The 15,137-nt window shown below is 47.9% G+C and overlaps 1 protein-coding gene across 2 annotated transcripts in view; it reads right to left on the bottom strand.

Annotated features, from left to right (window-relative positions):
• LOC131104602 (teashirt homolog 2) overlaps positions 1–15,137 on the bottom strand; it is a 57,523-nt gene that overhangs the window by 33,023 nt on the left and 9,363 nt on the right. The window contains exon 4 of one of the 2 annotated variants that reach the window (XR_009119805.1): positions 7,420–7,508. The exons of the other annotated variant lie outside the window; for it this stretch is intronic. The gene's annotated coding sequence lies outside the window, so the exon portion shown is untranslated. Of the gene's footprint in view, positions 1–7,419; positions 7,509–15,137 lie in introns of those variants that run through there. 2 annotated transcript variants of the gene reach the window in all.

Below are 15,137 nucleotides of genomic sequence, written 5' to 3' on the forward strand. Positions count from 1 at the left end.
CGAGCTGTCCCGTCCAATTTGGAGCAGCCGTCAACGTGACCTTTGAGGAGGACGTGACTGTAATGGACGTGAGCAGGTGTCAGTCTCCGGCTCGTGGTGTCTCCACTGTATCGCCGCGGCAACACCGTCATATGTTTTGCCTTGCGTCTTTTGACACTCAGCGGGGGGCCGTCACGTCCCCTCCCGTCTGGCGCCTCTTCGGCTCGGGAGGCATTTCATAAAAACAGCAGTTCATGGAGCGTTCCTTCGGCTTATCCGGGTCAGTAGGGAAGCCCGAACTTCCTGGTCTCCGGCACCTCTTCCGGCTCCGTGAGACGTTCCGAGGTCAGCTGTGGGATACAGTCCTCCCCGGGGCCCCATCCAGGCCGGGCATGCCCAGAACACCTGACTGGGGTGCCTTCCGGCTCAGCTCCGTCGTTATCATAACGCTCCAGCACGGCGACCCCATTACTGCAGAGGCCGATCCGTGTGTCCACGTCACGCACAAGAACCAGAGCCCGAGATACTGGAACTCCTCCATCTGAGGCAAGACCTCACTCCCGACCCAGAGGGAGCACTCCACGCTTTTCCCAATGAGAACCATGGCCTAAAAAGGATGTCCATTAAAGTCCGTGACCGAGGGCAGCCATGGCGGAGGCCAACATTCACGGGGGCAGGCGATGGGAACCAGGACCCCGCCCTGGTTGTACAAGCATCGACACGTAGCAACCTCGTACTCCCAGAGCCCCACCCACAGGACACGGAGAGGGTCACGGTCCAAGGCCTTTTCCAAGTCCACAAGCACATGCAGACTAATTGGGAAAACTTTCACTTCCTGTGTGACCACCCTTCTTGAAAAGGGGGACCAAAGCCCCGGTCTGCCAATCCAGGTTCCTGACTTCCGACCAAGACAGTCCCACAAAATCCAGAGCCCTGAGGAATTGAGGGTGAAACTCGTCCAACCCTGGAGCCACTGGGGGCCTCAGACACCTCAGCCACACCAAAACCCGCCCGCATTCAGACTTCCTACGGAAGGTTTGTCAGCGGGACTGAGAAGTATTCCTTCCACTGCCTAACGTGTCCTCAGCCAAGTCCAGCAGGCCACCGTCTCCACTGAAAACCGTGGACTGGGCACGGCTTCCCCACAGCTTCCAACGTGGCCCCAGCATCGGAGACATGGAATAGGGCCCATTCGGACTCTATACCCCCCCACCTGGGATCCACCCGTCCCATCTAGACCCGTGGCCAAGGGCGTCCTGGTGCCATGTGCACTTCTGGACGCACAGAAGTTGTGCAAGTCACGAAATGAGGCGAGTGCGAAAATGACGAGTTGCCGATTGGTCACATGTGCTTCAGGAAGACGTTTTGTCATTAGCAGGAAGCTAACCCTCTCCCAATAAAAGAAATCCACCTCCGAGGCAACCTGCTCCGTTGAGGAAGCGACAGGCGGCGGGTGACCTTGAGATTTATTTTGGTTGCTGGCTCAGCAGCAACGAGCCGAGAGACAGAAAGAGACGCGTCCGTCCAGATGCTGGCGTGCGGCGGCGTCTTGCTAATTGTCAGTGATGCCATGAAAGGGACGTAGCGGACGTGACAAGTTAGCTGATGTGCAATAAGAGCAGCGCGGCGGGGGCGGGGGGCCGTCAAAATCATGTGACAGTTATTTGGTCAAGAACGTTCCTGCTTTTTACGTGTTGACATCACTCACGCTCACTTTGCTTTGCTTTCTCTCTCTCTCTCTCTTTTCTTCCTAGCACTTTGCTTATCTTTGAAAAAACATTATTCATTATTAGACACATTCCTTTTTTGTTTTTTAAAGCAATCATTCCACAGATTCAATTAAATCAAAAATAAAAATCCATTTATGTATTTTAAGTAGAATACAGCTAGCTAAGTTCATGTTAGACGATAGCTGCTACATTTCTTTCAGACATTTTGTGCCACATTTCTATGGAAAAAGTGAATATTATGATTGTTGCTCTTCAGCAAAATCTAGCTTAAACCGTTGCTAGCAGCTACGTATGCTATGCTACGTATATTTGGACATTTTGTGCAACATTTCTGCCACTAAAATCTTAACTCTGCAAAATCTAGCTCACTCGACTATAGCTAGCTAAGTTATTTCAAGCTGTTAGCGGCTAGCTGCCTATCAGGTTTCCATACATGTTTTGCAACTTACACTTTGAACAAAAACGAAAAAAAAAATTGTATTCCTAGCATTTGGATTATTATTATTGCCATTCATGAGCAGCTAAAACAACACTAGCTATAATATAGCTTGCCCAAATATGGCTAGCTAAGTTATTTTTTAGCTGCTAGCTGCTACATTAGGCCTTTGGTTTATTACAGATCATTTGCCAAGTACACTTGTGACATTTTGGGCAACCTTTCTAAAAGCTAAAACCTTAGCTAGCCAAGAACCATTGCTAACGGCTACATCTTTCAGAGCTTTTGACATTTGTGACGCTAAAGCCTTAACCAAGTAAAAATCTAGCTGACTAGACTACGGCTAGTCACACTTAGCTAGTAATGGCATAGTAGCATTTGCATTCAAAAAAGATTTTTTTTTTTTTTACAGTTTCAGAAATGGTGTGCTAGCATCATGCTAGCATGGCACGCACAACAAACTGCTCGATGGCGTCTTCGCTCATCAAATGAAGGATGTCAAAAGGCATTAGCGTGTTAGCGCATTGGCCGTGGCTGAAATGTACCGACGCTCCCCAACAGTTGAAAAGAGCAAAGTAAAGACTTGAATGAAAAGGCAGTTAGCAAAGCCGCAAATAAGCGTTTTTGATGCGGCGGGCGGAGTCACGGGGGAGATCGTTAGGCATCCGGAAATGGATGAGCAACGCTTCATAACAATTCATCACAGGCGGCTGATTAACAATCTTTTATTCCGGATGATTCAGGGGATTAACCAAAAGGACACTGTCCTTGTCACGCTGATGAACGCCACCCGCCTCCCCACTCGGGGTGGGGGGGCTCGGGGCGATGAAGGGAGACGCTTTCTTTCGGCCGTAAAATAAATATTGAAGGAGAATATGAACTCGTTAACCTTGACAAGTATTTGGAATCTTCATAAGGGGATAATGTAGCATATTCAGCAAAAAAAAAAAGATGCGGGGGGCAGGGGCGCCTGGTGGGCGGGGGCAACAAATTAGCGGGAGTGAAGAACGCTACCACATCACTCCTGCCATTTTTATCGGCTGCCGTGATGCATTTGTTTGCTCAAATTCTCAATTAACGAGCCGCGAGAGGAGAGGCGGGGGGGACTGAAGGGCTGGCCGGGGTCGCGGGGGCCTGGCTGGCTGGTCCGGGGTCCTGCCTGGCTGCCTGGCTCCATGTCTTCAAGGTAAGACATACACTAACTAGAAAAGCGTCATCGCCCCCCCCATTTTGTGATTTGTGTTCCACCACAAATATTAGTCCTACATTATTTAGATTGCTAATGTTAGCATGCTAGCAATGCTAATATGCTAACGTTAACATACCTATCATCATAGTGGTGAGTGCTTATATGAGTGTCCTGCTATGAAAATGGCTAAAAATGATACTATGCTATTGTTAGCATGCTATCAATGCTCACATGATAACACAGCATAATAGTGCTAAGGGCTTATATACAGTATGCTTTTACCTATGAAAGTGGCTAGAAATGCTACTGCACTAATGTTAGCATTAGTGAGAAAATGGCTAAAAAAAGCTACTGTGCTCATGTTAATATGCTAGCAATGCCTAAATGCTAATGCTAGCATCGACTGTGCTAAGTGTTTATATCGCGACGAAAATAGCTAAAAATGCTAATATAGTAACATGATATCATGGTAGCGTGCAAACCTCACCATGCTAACACTTAGCATAACAATGAAGTGTCTAAAACCAGACATAGTTTTCTCTCCGTGCCGCCAAAAAAGGAAACGCGGTGATGAATGGGAGATAAAAGCGGAGGCTTCACTTCCTGCCTGACATATTTGTTCTGGAACAACACATCAGCGGCCGGAGGAAGCGGCAATTGTCTTCATTAGCTGCATGAATATTCATAGAACGTGGACTCGCTAACCTTTCCTCAGAGCGGGACCACCGCCCCCCCCCCCAAACTTCTGAAGACAATTCAAGTCCGGCGACAACTTCATTCATGCGGCGCTTTTGGCAGACGCTTTAAAGAAGCGTCACTCTGGCCCGAGTCCGCCTGTCGGAGCCGTCCAATCACGTCTTTCTCATCTTCCCTTCACGCCACGGCGCCAATGCGCGGGCCAACGCTTCTCCGCATGCTACAAATATAACGACTACAAAGTCAAGTCATGATGAAGATCCATTTGAAAGAGGATCGCCACCGAAAGACAACGCTATCACATGCAGACATTACCTCTGCAAATACTTGAGCAGGTTAGATGCCGTATAGGACACATTTGGAGTCCATAAAATGATGTATTTGCGTCCAATACACTACAGGGCTTATATTTGTTTGGATTGCTGATATACGTAAAAAAGCATCTAAAAAAGCGTCAAAAGAAGCTCGCCACTGGACTTGCCAGGTAAGACGGCACTAACACGGCTTTTGAGGTCACGGCGCCGCCATCTTTCCACCGACAAGGACGTGAAAGTCGCGTGTAAAAAGTCACTCATCAAATTTACACGGCACGTCCCTAACGGACGCCCGCCACTTTGCTGCTGGCTGTCACGCCACACCCATCAGCGCTCGCAGGGATCCGCCTCCATTATTTACCGTACGGGCCCTTCAATGGCTCCTCGCCAGGAAGAACATACCATCGCACCAACATCGGCCATTTGTATTCCATGGCTATGCTAAAAAAACATCATCCACATCCACCCACACTTTTTCTACAGGATGACAAACGTATGTACATCTTCCATAAACATGCCATCGTAGCCCAGGAAGTCCAGTCTGGCTCTCTGGGCAACATTTTCTACGCACGTAGAGCTAAATGTGCACGGGAATGTTGTTGTGGAAAGCCAAACATGGCATCAAATGATCTGGAGTGCATGTCTGTTGTTCAAACAGGTTGGGGGCGTCTTGTCCTGTCAAATGGCTGACACTGTCATTCCATCAACACGCCCGCCCCACCATGCCACCCCACGCCACACCATGCCCCGCCCACCACGGCTATCAAAACAGCATAGGCGAGTGTGCCGTGTCCCTGGCTTGTCGGCAACGTGTTCGTCTGCTTGTTTATTCATGACTCGCCGCCATGTTAAACTTGGATGAGCACATGATTACATGACAGTAGTATTACTGCAATCCTGCCATATTTTAGTATCTCATATGTTTAAACCGGCGATGCTCAGGCATCACTACACATCTTAAAACGGCACCCAGAGCTGTTATTAGGAAAGATTAAAAACAATAACATGATGCCATGACATGTACTATTGACGTTTTTTACTGTATTTTTATGTATAATGCAGGAGATAAAAATGATCTAGTTTTTATAAATATTGCCATAAGACAGCTGGGATAGGCTCCAGCACCCCCGCGACCCTCGTGAGGAAAAGCTGTAGAAAATGAATGAATGAATTCAAATGCAACAGTACAATAAAAAATGTATCTAAATACATAATATATTACATTTAAAGCAATTAAGTCTGCTACACTTTTGAGTGTCAAATATATGAAAATATAAATACTTTATTATAATTATTCAAGAATATTAGTTATTATATATTGTATTTACCAAATAAAATATTACATTTCAGGCAAATCAAATATAAGATATAGAAAATAAAGACACCCTTTGTATTCAGTATAATATTATATATAGTATATATATATATATATATACAGTGAAGAAAATAAGTATTTGAACACCCTGCTATTTTGCTATTTCTCCCACTTAGAAATCATGGAGGGGTCTGAAATTTTCATCGTAGGTGCATGTCCACTGTGAGAGAGATAAACTAAAAAGAAAAATCCAGAAATCACAATGCATGATTTTTTAACAATTTATTTGTGTGATACAGCTGCAAATAAGTATTTGAACACCTGTGTATCATCTAGAATTCTGACCCTGAAAGACCTGTTAGTCTGCCCATTAGAAGTCCACCTGCACTCCATGTATCATCCTGAATCAGATGCACCTGTTTGAGGTCGTTAGCTGCATAAAGACACCTGTCCACCCCATACAATCAGTAAGACTTTAACTTGTAACATGGCGAAGACCAAAGAGCTGTCCAAAGACACCAGAGACAAAATTGTACACCTCCACAAGGCTGGAAAGGGCTACGGAGCAATTACCAAGCAGCTTGGTGAAAAAAGGTCCACTGTTGGAGCTATCATTAGAAAATGGAAGAAGCTAAACATGACGGTCAATCTCAATCGGAGTGGAGCCCCATGCAAGATATCACCTCGTGGGGTCTCAATGATTCTAAGAAAGGTGAGGAATCAGCCCAGAACTACACGACAGGACTTGGTCAATGACCTGAAAAGAGCTGGGACCACCGTTTCCAAGGTTACTGTAGGTAATACACTAAGACGTCATGATGTGAAATCATGCATGGCACGAAAGGTTCCCCTGCTTAAACCAGCACATGTCAAGGCCCGTCTTAAGTTTGCATATGACCATTTGGATGATACAGAGGAGTCATGGGAGAAAGTTTTATGGTCAGATGAGACCAAAATAGAACTTTTTGGTCATAATTCCAATAAGCGTGTTTGGAGGAAGAAGAATGAAGAGTACAATCCGAAGAACACCATCCCTACTGTGAAGCATGGGGGTGGTAGCATCATGCTTTGGGGGTGTTTTTCTGCACATGGGACAGGACGAGTGCACTGCATTAAAGAGAGGATGACTGGGGCCGTGTATTGTGAGATTTTGGGGAACAACCTCCTTCCCTCTGTCAGAGCATTGAAGATGGGTCGTGGCTGGGTCTTCCAACACGACAACGACCCGAAGCACACAGCCAGGAAAACCAAGGAGTGGCTCCGTAAGAAGCATATCAAGGTTCTAGCATGGCCCAGCCAGTCTCCAGACCTGAACCCAATCGAAAATCTTTGGAGGGAGCTCAAACTCCGTGTTTCTCAGCGACAGCCCAGAAACCTGACTGATCTAGAGAAGATCTGTGTGGAGGAGTGGGCCAAGATCCCTCCTGCAGTGTGTGCAAACCTGGTGAAAAACTACAGGAAACGTTTGACCTCTGTAATAGCAAACAAAGGCTACTGTACCAAATATTAACATTCATTTTCTCAGGTGTTCAAATACTTATTTGCAGCTGTATCACACAAATAAATTGTTAAAAAATCATGCATTGTGATTTCTGGATTTTTCTTTTTAGTTTATCTCTCTCACAGTGGACATGCACCTACGATGAAAATTTCAGACCCCTCCATGATTTCTAAGTGGGAGAAATAGCAAAATAGCAGGGTGTTCAAATACTTATTTTCTTCACTGTATATATATATATATAGTATATATATATAATGGCAACACATAATTCTCCTCTGAGCGCTTCATTGTTCCTCACGCGGGTCACGCCCGGGTCACGCCTCACACGAGCGTTGGCGGTAGGAAAGCCTGGTGGGGATCAGGAGAAAAGGAAAAAAAAATCCAATGTTGTTCCGGAAGATGCTCTCATTCGTCTGGCGACCCGACACCTCCCAGGAAAACAAGAAAGAAAAAAAGCGGGAATGAAGCGGCGGCGGCGGCGGCGGCTGCTGCTCAGTCATCTACCCAACCGTTTGTTTACCCGCGTGTGCACTTTATGAATCCCACGGGTGTGCAAACACCCCGCCCCCACGCAACCCACCCCTGAGGGCCCGACAGCATTTTTCAGCAGCAAATGAAATTTTATAGCCGGGCGAGATTAGCCGCCACTAATGCAAGGTCAGAAATAATAGAATCAATAGGCGGGCTGGCCGCGCTAACATTCACACAAAAGAATGTGGCCGCCACAAAACACAAAGAAATGAGTCTCTGCTGAATTCTTATTGATGGCTTTTCATTATTTGCAATCATTTCACTGGCTTTTGTGCTGCCGGGGGGGCGGGGGGGCATCTTGTAGCGCTTGGGACTGCAGTTGCACACGCTTATTGGCAGTCTATTTCTTTCCTCCTACGACAATCTCCGTCAACCAGGAAGTAGCCTGCTAGCTAACAAATGGACGGTCGGACAAATACAACACGCAACACTGATTTGTAGTTCTGTTAATAAATGTACACGCTGACTTTGACACAAAGCATTTCCCTCACCCCACAACCAAAAATGGTCCGATCCAGTCATCGAATGCTAATCTCCGTAAACCAGGAAGTACCCTGCTAGCTAACAAATGGACGGATGGACAAATACGACACCTAATACTGATTATTTTGTAGTTTTGTGGTATAAATGTACATGCTTACTTTGACAGGAAGCATTTCCCACAACCAAAAATGGTCCGATCCAGTCATCGAATGCTAATCTCCGTAAACCAGGAAGTACTACTACTACTACTAGCTAACAAATGGACGGATGGACAAATACGACACCTAATACTGATTATTTTGTAGTTTTGTGGTATAAATGTACATGCTTACTTTGACAGGAAGCATTTCCCACAACCAAAAATGGTCCGATCCAGTCATGGAATGCTAACCTGTATGAACCAGGAAGTAGCCTACTAGCTAACAAATGAACGGATAAACAAATATGACACCTAATACGGATTTTTTTCTATTCCTAATTTTTAAAGTGACCCTGCTAGCATAACAACGTTAGCATCTACGCGGCTAATTGAAGTAAGTCAATTTGCTGGTCTTTTGCCAGAGTAGAGTCTAAAATGAAGCTCGGCACACATCTTTACTGGCGCGGCGACATGGCGCCGTTAATTCTCTTCATTGCAACGCTGATTGCCTTTTGCCGCCTGTGATCGCCGTTTGGCGAGTCCATATGGCGGCGGCCATGACAATGAAGTCGTGCGCTCTTTTATTCAAATATACTTATCAATAAATATTTATTTCTTAAAAATGCACGTTTGTTTTGAATGATGATATCATTTTTCATATATAATAATTGGACGTTTCTTTATTCTACACTAATTTGTTCTTTTTTAAGAATGTTAAATATACGACTAGGACTAAAGCATTTATGGTGGCTGCAGTTTAACCCTGGAACAGACCATGTCTATGTCCTTTGGGTTTGCATTCAAAGGTGGTATCTTCCAATTTGATGTAGGAGATGTCGGGTCAGACTTCCTGTCAGTCGCTTGGTTTCATCCAAGTGTTGCAAATGTTCCTTGGAAGAAGTGCTCATGCGTGCGGAATGTCAGTGTTTAGAGGGGGAGGGGTGGGGGTGTCTGGGACGTCCGTCGGCTCGTCCATTTGTCACGTTGGTTGGCCGTGACAGGCCCGGGGTGGCGTCTCTTCTGGCCGTGTGTTTATGTCAGGCTCATGTAAATGTTTACGCTTTTTTACACAGCGGCTGTGGCGCCGCTCTCTGCCGGCCCACACCAACAAATACTTTCATTGAGTCTTTGGCAGGCACCCGTGAGTCTCGGCTCTTCCTGGAGTCTCTGCGACTCAGCCAAACTCCACTCTTTGGAGAGTACCCGTGAGTCAGTCAACCGAAAAGATTCATCAGGCACCCGAGAGTCAGTGACACTGGAGCTTTCACCAAGTACCCATGAGTCTCCCTCAGTGAAGCTTGAGTCTTTGCCGAGTACCCGTGAGTCAGTGAAGCTTGAGTCTTTGCAGATTACCCGTGAGTCAGTGAATCTTGAGTCTTTGCTGAGTACCCGTGAGTCAGTGAAGCTTGAGTCTTTGCAGAGTACCCGTGAGTCAGTGAAGCTTGAGTCTTTGCAGAGTACCCGTGAGTCAGTGAAGCTTGAGTCTTTGCTGAGTACCCGTGAGTCAGTGAAGCTTGAGTCTTTGCAGAGTACCCGTGAGTCAGTGAAGCTTGAGTCTTTGCCGAGTACCCGTGAGTCAGTGAAGCTTGAGTCTTTGCAGAGTACCCGTGAGTCAGTGAAGCTTGAGTCTTTGCAGAGTACCCGTGAGTCAGTGAAGCTTGAGTCTTTGTAGAGTACCCGTGAGTCAGTGAAGCTTGAGTCTTTGCAGAGTACCCGTGAGTCAGTGAGGCTCGAGTCTTTGCAGAGTACCTGTGAGTCAGTGAGGCTTGAGTCTTTGCTGAGTACCCGTGAGTCAGTGAAGCTTGAGTCTTTGCTGAGTACCCGTGAGTCCGTGAAGCTTGAGTCTCCGTTGGGCGGGTCGTCTTCCTAAATGTACAACCGATGAGTTTTCTATGGTCACCAGGGTTGCTACTCTGACGCTGTCGTGCACGTCTGCTGTTCATGAGGTGGGGCTCTATAGAGCTGAAGCACGGCATGCAGGCTTGCAGGTTGGCACGCAGGTTGGCACGCAGGCTGGCACGCAGGCTGGCACGCAGGCTGGCACGCAGGTTGGCACGCAGGCTGGCACTGCAACGGCTGAGAGAGGAAGGGCGCATATTTTCTTGCACAAAGGATGAGCCAGATTTGGCCCACTGAGACATTTCCACGCTCCGCCGCTCTCCTAGGTGGCGCTATCCCGCCGCCAACTCCCGATTCCCGGCCAAGGCTCGAGGCCGGATGAAGTCAGCGAGTATTTTTGGCATCCGGGCGCCCTTCAGCGCGGCGGGTCCAATACATCAGCGCTTTTACGAGGCCCGGCGCAGATGCATCACACTGCGGCGTGTTCCAAATAACGCCGCCATCCGTTCTCATCCTCTGTTGAGACGTATTAGTCTTAGGGACAAGAGAGGTCATATTTCAGCGGCGTGATAACCCCCCCCACCCCCCACCCCCCTTCAACTTAATGAATTACACGCGCTTTAATTGGACAGATTATTCCTAATGGTGCTGCCGCGCTCAATGTACAAACTCAGACAGTCATTATGTCGACGCCACTTCCTGTACGCTAGGCATCATTTTTCATCGGGGGGGAAGTCATACTCTAAAATAGACAAATTACATTTCCATTTGGGATTTTTTCCATGCCGCAGCTGATCCCTCTTCCAAGTGCTGAGGCTGCAGAGTGCGCGGGGGCGTATGATCACCCCGTGATATTTTAATATCTGCCGGCGTTACCTCCTGTTTAATTACCTCCGTAATGCGCATTGATGTACGTGATGGATTCTTTACGGAAGCCCCGCTTCGGAACTATCCGATGTGGCCGCCGCGCTGACGTGAATGATCACGGGCCGCTGACGGAGGGGGGGGTGAGGGAAAGGAGCGAATGCAATTAGCAAATGCGTCTGCGGTCAAATAAAGACGACAAAGCTCTGAACGTGGCGCCACGGAAATCTGTCATCGACCCTCGCAAAGGTGCGAACATACGAACCCGACCGCCCAGCGGCGCTTCCAGCTCGCTTAGTACATTCTATGAACGAGTCTCAAACGTGTTGTGGCCCGAGCAGCACTTGATTTACCCGTGAGTCAGTGAAACAAGTACTCCTGAATCACTGAACTCAAGTATTCCGCAAGCACCCGTGAGTCTTTGTTGAGCACTCGTGAGTCACGGCTCTTCATGAAGTACCCGTGAGTCAGTGAAGCTTGAGTCTTCATGGAGCACCTGTGAGTCAGTGAAACTCCGGTCTTTGTTGAGCACTCGTGAGTCACGGCTCTTCGTGAAGTACCCGTGAGTCAGTGAAACCCCGGTCTTTGTTGAGCACTGGTGAGTCACGGCTCTTCGTGAAGTACCGTGAGTCAGTGAAACCCCGGTCTTTGTGAGCACCCTTAAGTCGCGGCTCTTCGTGAAGTACCCGTGAGTCAGTGAAACTCCGGTCTTTGTGAGCGCCCTTAAGTCGCGGCTCTTCGTGAAGTACCCGTGAGTCAGTAAAGCTGGAGTCTTCATTGAGCACCCGTGAGTCGTGAGCACAATAGCGCCAAAACGTCCCAGAGAATTTATGGCCATCTGCAGGACTAGTGCGGGCCTTGGCGGAGGTGCCATAATTCAAGGCATGTTAGCACGCCGCTCGTTAGCATGACCGATGGCAGCGCCTGGCACCACACCCCGCAGGTGGTACGCTACCTGGCGCCCGGCTCCATTTTTTACGGAAGATGACGGTTGTGGACGGCGTCATCAGAGGACAGAAGGTGCGTTTCCCTGCACTGCATCGGAGCCAAGATGGCCGCCAACCCCCTCCTTTGGTTTTTCCTCTCTCGCCGCTCCGTCTCCTGTCCCTCTTCTTTATTGCCCCGTACAGCAAAGCACCATTACTGATCCCTTCCAAAGCACAAACTAAAAATCTATCCCGGTGTCATTTGCCGCGCCGTGCCATCTATCATCGGGCGGCGAGGGGTGGGGGGGTCTGGCAGCGTCTCCGTACAAGAGGGGAGGTGCTGGAACAGGAGGCAGAGTCAAGGACTTCCACGCGCAACAAAAAAAAACTTGTCACAATTATTTATGGCTCTTGCTGGGACACATAATAGGACACATCAAAGTGTGTGTGTGCGTGTGTGTGTGTGTGTGTGTGTGTGTGTGTGTGTGTGCGTGGAAGTGGGTCACAGGCATCTCTTGCCTTACACATACAATTTCCAAGACAATGGCGTAGCAGTGGGAGAAAGTGACAGTGACAAATACAGCAGCCCCCACACAAAGCCGGGCCGGGCTGTTACATGACTGATTGCACCAATAATCATGCGGCGATGGCGTGTGCGTGTGCATGTGTGTGTGTGAGCGTGTGCGTGCGTGTGTGTGGAGCAGAGGTGGCAGGACGACGGGTGGAGAGGTTCTAACAGGCCCCCCCCCATCATCCATCTCCTACTTCCTCCCCTCAGATGAGCTGCTGCTAAATGACTGTCACTCCCCACCGCACTCTCGTACCCTGCGGTGTTCCTAATTGGGGAGGGGGGGTCACCCGCGAGCCGTTTTGCCCCCACCGACCTCTCACAGCCTGACCTTTCTTAAAGCGGTCAGTCTGGTGGGATCGGGGGCAGATAGTCCCATGAAGTGACTTTCCTCTTTTGTGAAAACGACACATTTTGGAACATTTTTAGTTAGCGGTGACATTTTCTAACAGTTTTGGTTAGCGGCGATATTTTCTGACAGTTTTGGTTAGCGGTGATATTTTGGAACAGTTTTGGTTAGCGGTGACATTTTCTAACAGTTTTGGTTAGCGGTGATATTTTGGAACAGTTTTGGTTAGCGGTGATATTTTGGAACAGTTTTGGTTAGCGGTGACATTTTCTGACAGTTTTGGTTAGCGGTGATATTTTGGAACATTTTTGGTTAGCGGTGACATTTTCTGACAGTTTTGGTTAGCGGTGATATTTTGGAACAGTTTTGGTTAGCGGTGACATTTACTGACAGTTTTGGTTAGCGGTGATATTTTGGAACAGTTTTGGTTAGCGGTGACATTTTCTAACAGTTTTGGTTAGCGGTGACATTTTCTAACAGTTTTGGTTAGCGGTGACATTTTCTGACAGTTTTGGTTAGCGGTGATATTTTGGAACATTTTTGGTTAGCGGTAGAACAGGAAATGGATGTAACGTAGCTGGCACACACGTGTCCATCCTGGCTGCTCAGAACAATATGGCTACAGAGACCATCAATAATGTACGCCGGGTCATCAATAGGACTCCAGGGATGGCAGCGATAAAAGTGTGATGATAATCATAGAACGGGAAACCAAAACGTCAGCCACAGAGGACCAGCCAGGACATCTCCCGCCTTGTTTATTTAAAGGACAGGGAGGCGCCCTAGAGTTAGCCAATGATCTCTTAGCGTAGCTTTAAGTGGGTTGCCAGATGAGCACTTGGGGCTTCCAGCAGATTGTGCTCAGCTCCGACTGGACTGCAGTGGCCGCAGCCTCACTTGACACAATGACGCAGAGCGATGCTGCCCCCAAAAATAGGGACGGGGGGGATTTCTGATGAATCACATGACAAGGAGGAAGCGTTTAAGTGGACGCTGCGGCGTGATCGTTTTCTGGCAGTGCAGAGGGTGAGCGTGTGACGAGCCTCGTGCTGACTCGGCGCTCCATTTCAAAAACGTCAAAGGTGCCTACACGCACATGCACACGCACACACACACGTGCACACACACAGACCACTTTATCTGGCCACATGTTACACGACCATGGTCCTAAATCCACAGTATCCATCAGCCTGGATCTGCTCTGGGATCTATCTAGGAAATCCCTGATGACAAACCATGTCTGCACCGCTTTGCTATCCAAGCTAGCGCTAAAGGCCCGCCCATCTGCGCTCGTCACATGCTCACCCCCCCCCCCCCCCCCCCCCCACCAGCAAACTAGTGAGTTGACTATGTTCACTGTGGGCTTTATTGCAAAAAATACATGAGTGAACACAATCAGTCAATAAAAAGTCATTCTTCATAAACTACTTACATCATGCAGACATCCCCCCCCCGCATGGAGGGCTGCAGGGAGGAGGGACACCTGGCTACCCCCCCCCCCAACTACTACTACTCACTCCTACTGCACTACTACCTACAGTACTTGCTTCTTTCTCCTGTCACATAGAGGATCTTTGACTAGTGTTTTACTTTCGGTAGGTTTTTAAAAATAGCAGAGCATTCCTGTCATATAAAGGATCTTTGACTTGCAGGGTTTTTTTCCCAGTAGGTTTAAAAAAAAAAAAAAGCAGAGCACTCCTGTCACATTAAGGATCTTTGGCTCGTGTTTTTTCCCCCCGTAGATTTGTAAAAGCAGCACAGCACTCCTGTCATATAAAGGATCTTTGGCTAGCGTTTTCTTTCAGTCACAGGCTATGGGAAACAGGCTGTGGGAAAATGTGATGGTAACCATAGAAGAGGGAATGCGAGCATGAGCTAGCGGTGCATCATCTAGCGGTGCATCATCAGGCCAGCCGTGTCGTAAAAACGTCTACACGCTAACGCTGAAGTATGGAAAGTGTAATAAATACATTTGGAATTTGAACAAAAGGAACAATCATTTAAAACAACACAAGTTAGCATCATCAGCTAACGTGACATGCTAACAGTGTTGCTAACTTCACACCTTGGAGTGCTTTGAAAAGTGACGTGGTATTTATTCAGATGAGTCAAGTTGCTTTGGCCAGCAGGGGGCGACGAGTGGCGGGGTGGTCGTCTCTTAGCGCGCGAGCGTGTGATCAATATGCTAACTGGAGGAAGGCTTCAAATGAGGGCGGCGGCTTGACAAAGATGGATAGATTTGCAGCGTCCGTGAAATGTCACTGATTCAGCGGCGGGT

The sequence above is a fragment of the Doryrhamphus excisus genome, chromosome 16, assembly GCF_030265055.1.
Source record: "Doryrhamphus excisus isolate RoL2022-K1 chromosome 16, RoL_Dexc_1.0, whole genome shotgun sequence".
NCBI lineage: Eukaryota > Metazoa > Chordata > Actinopteri > Syngnathiformes > Syngnathidae > Doryrhamphus > Doryrhamphus excisus.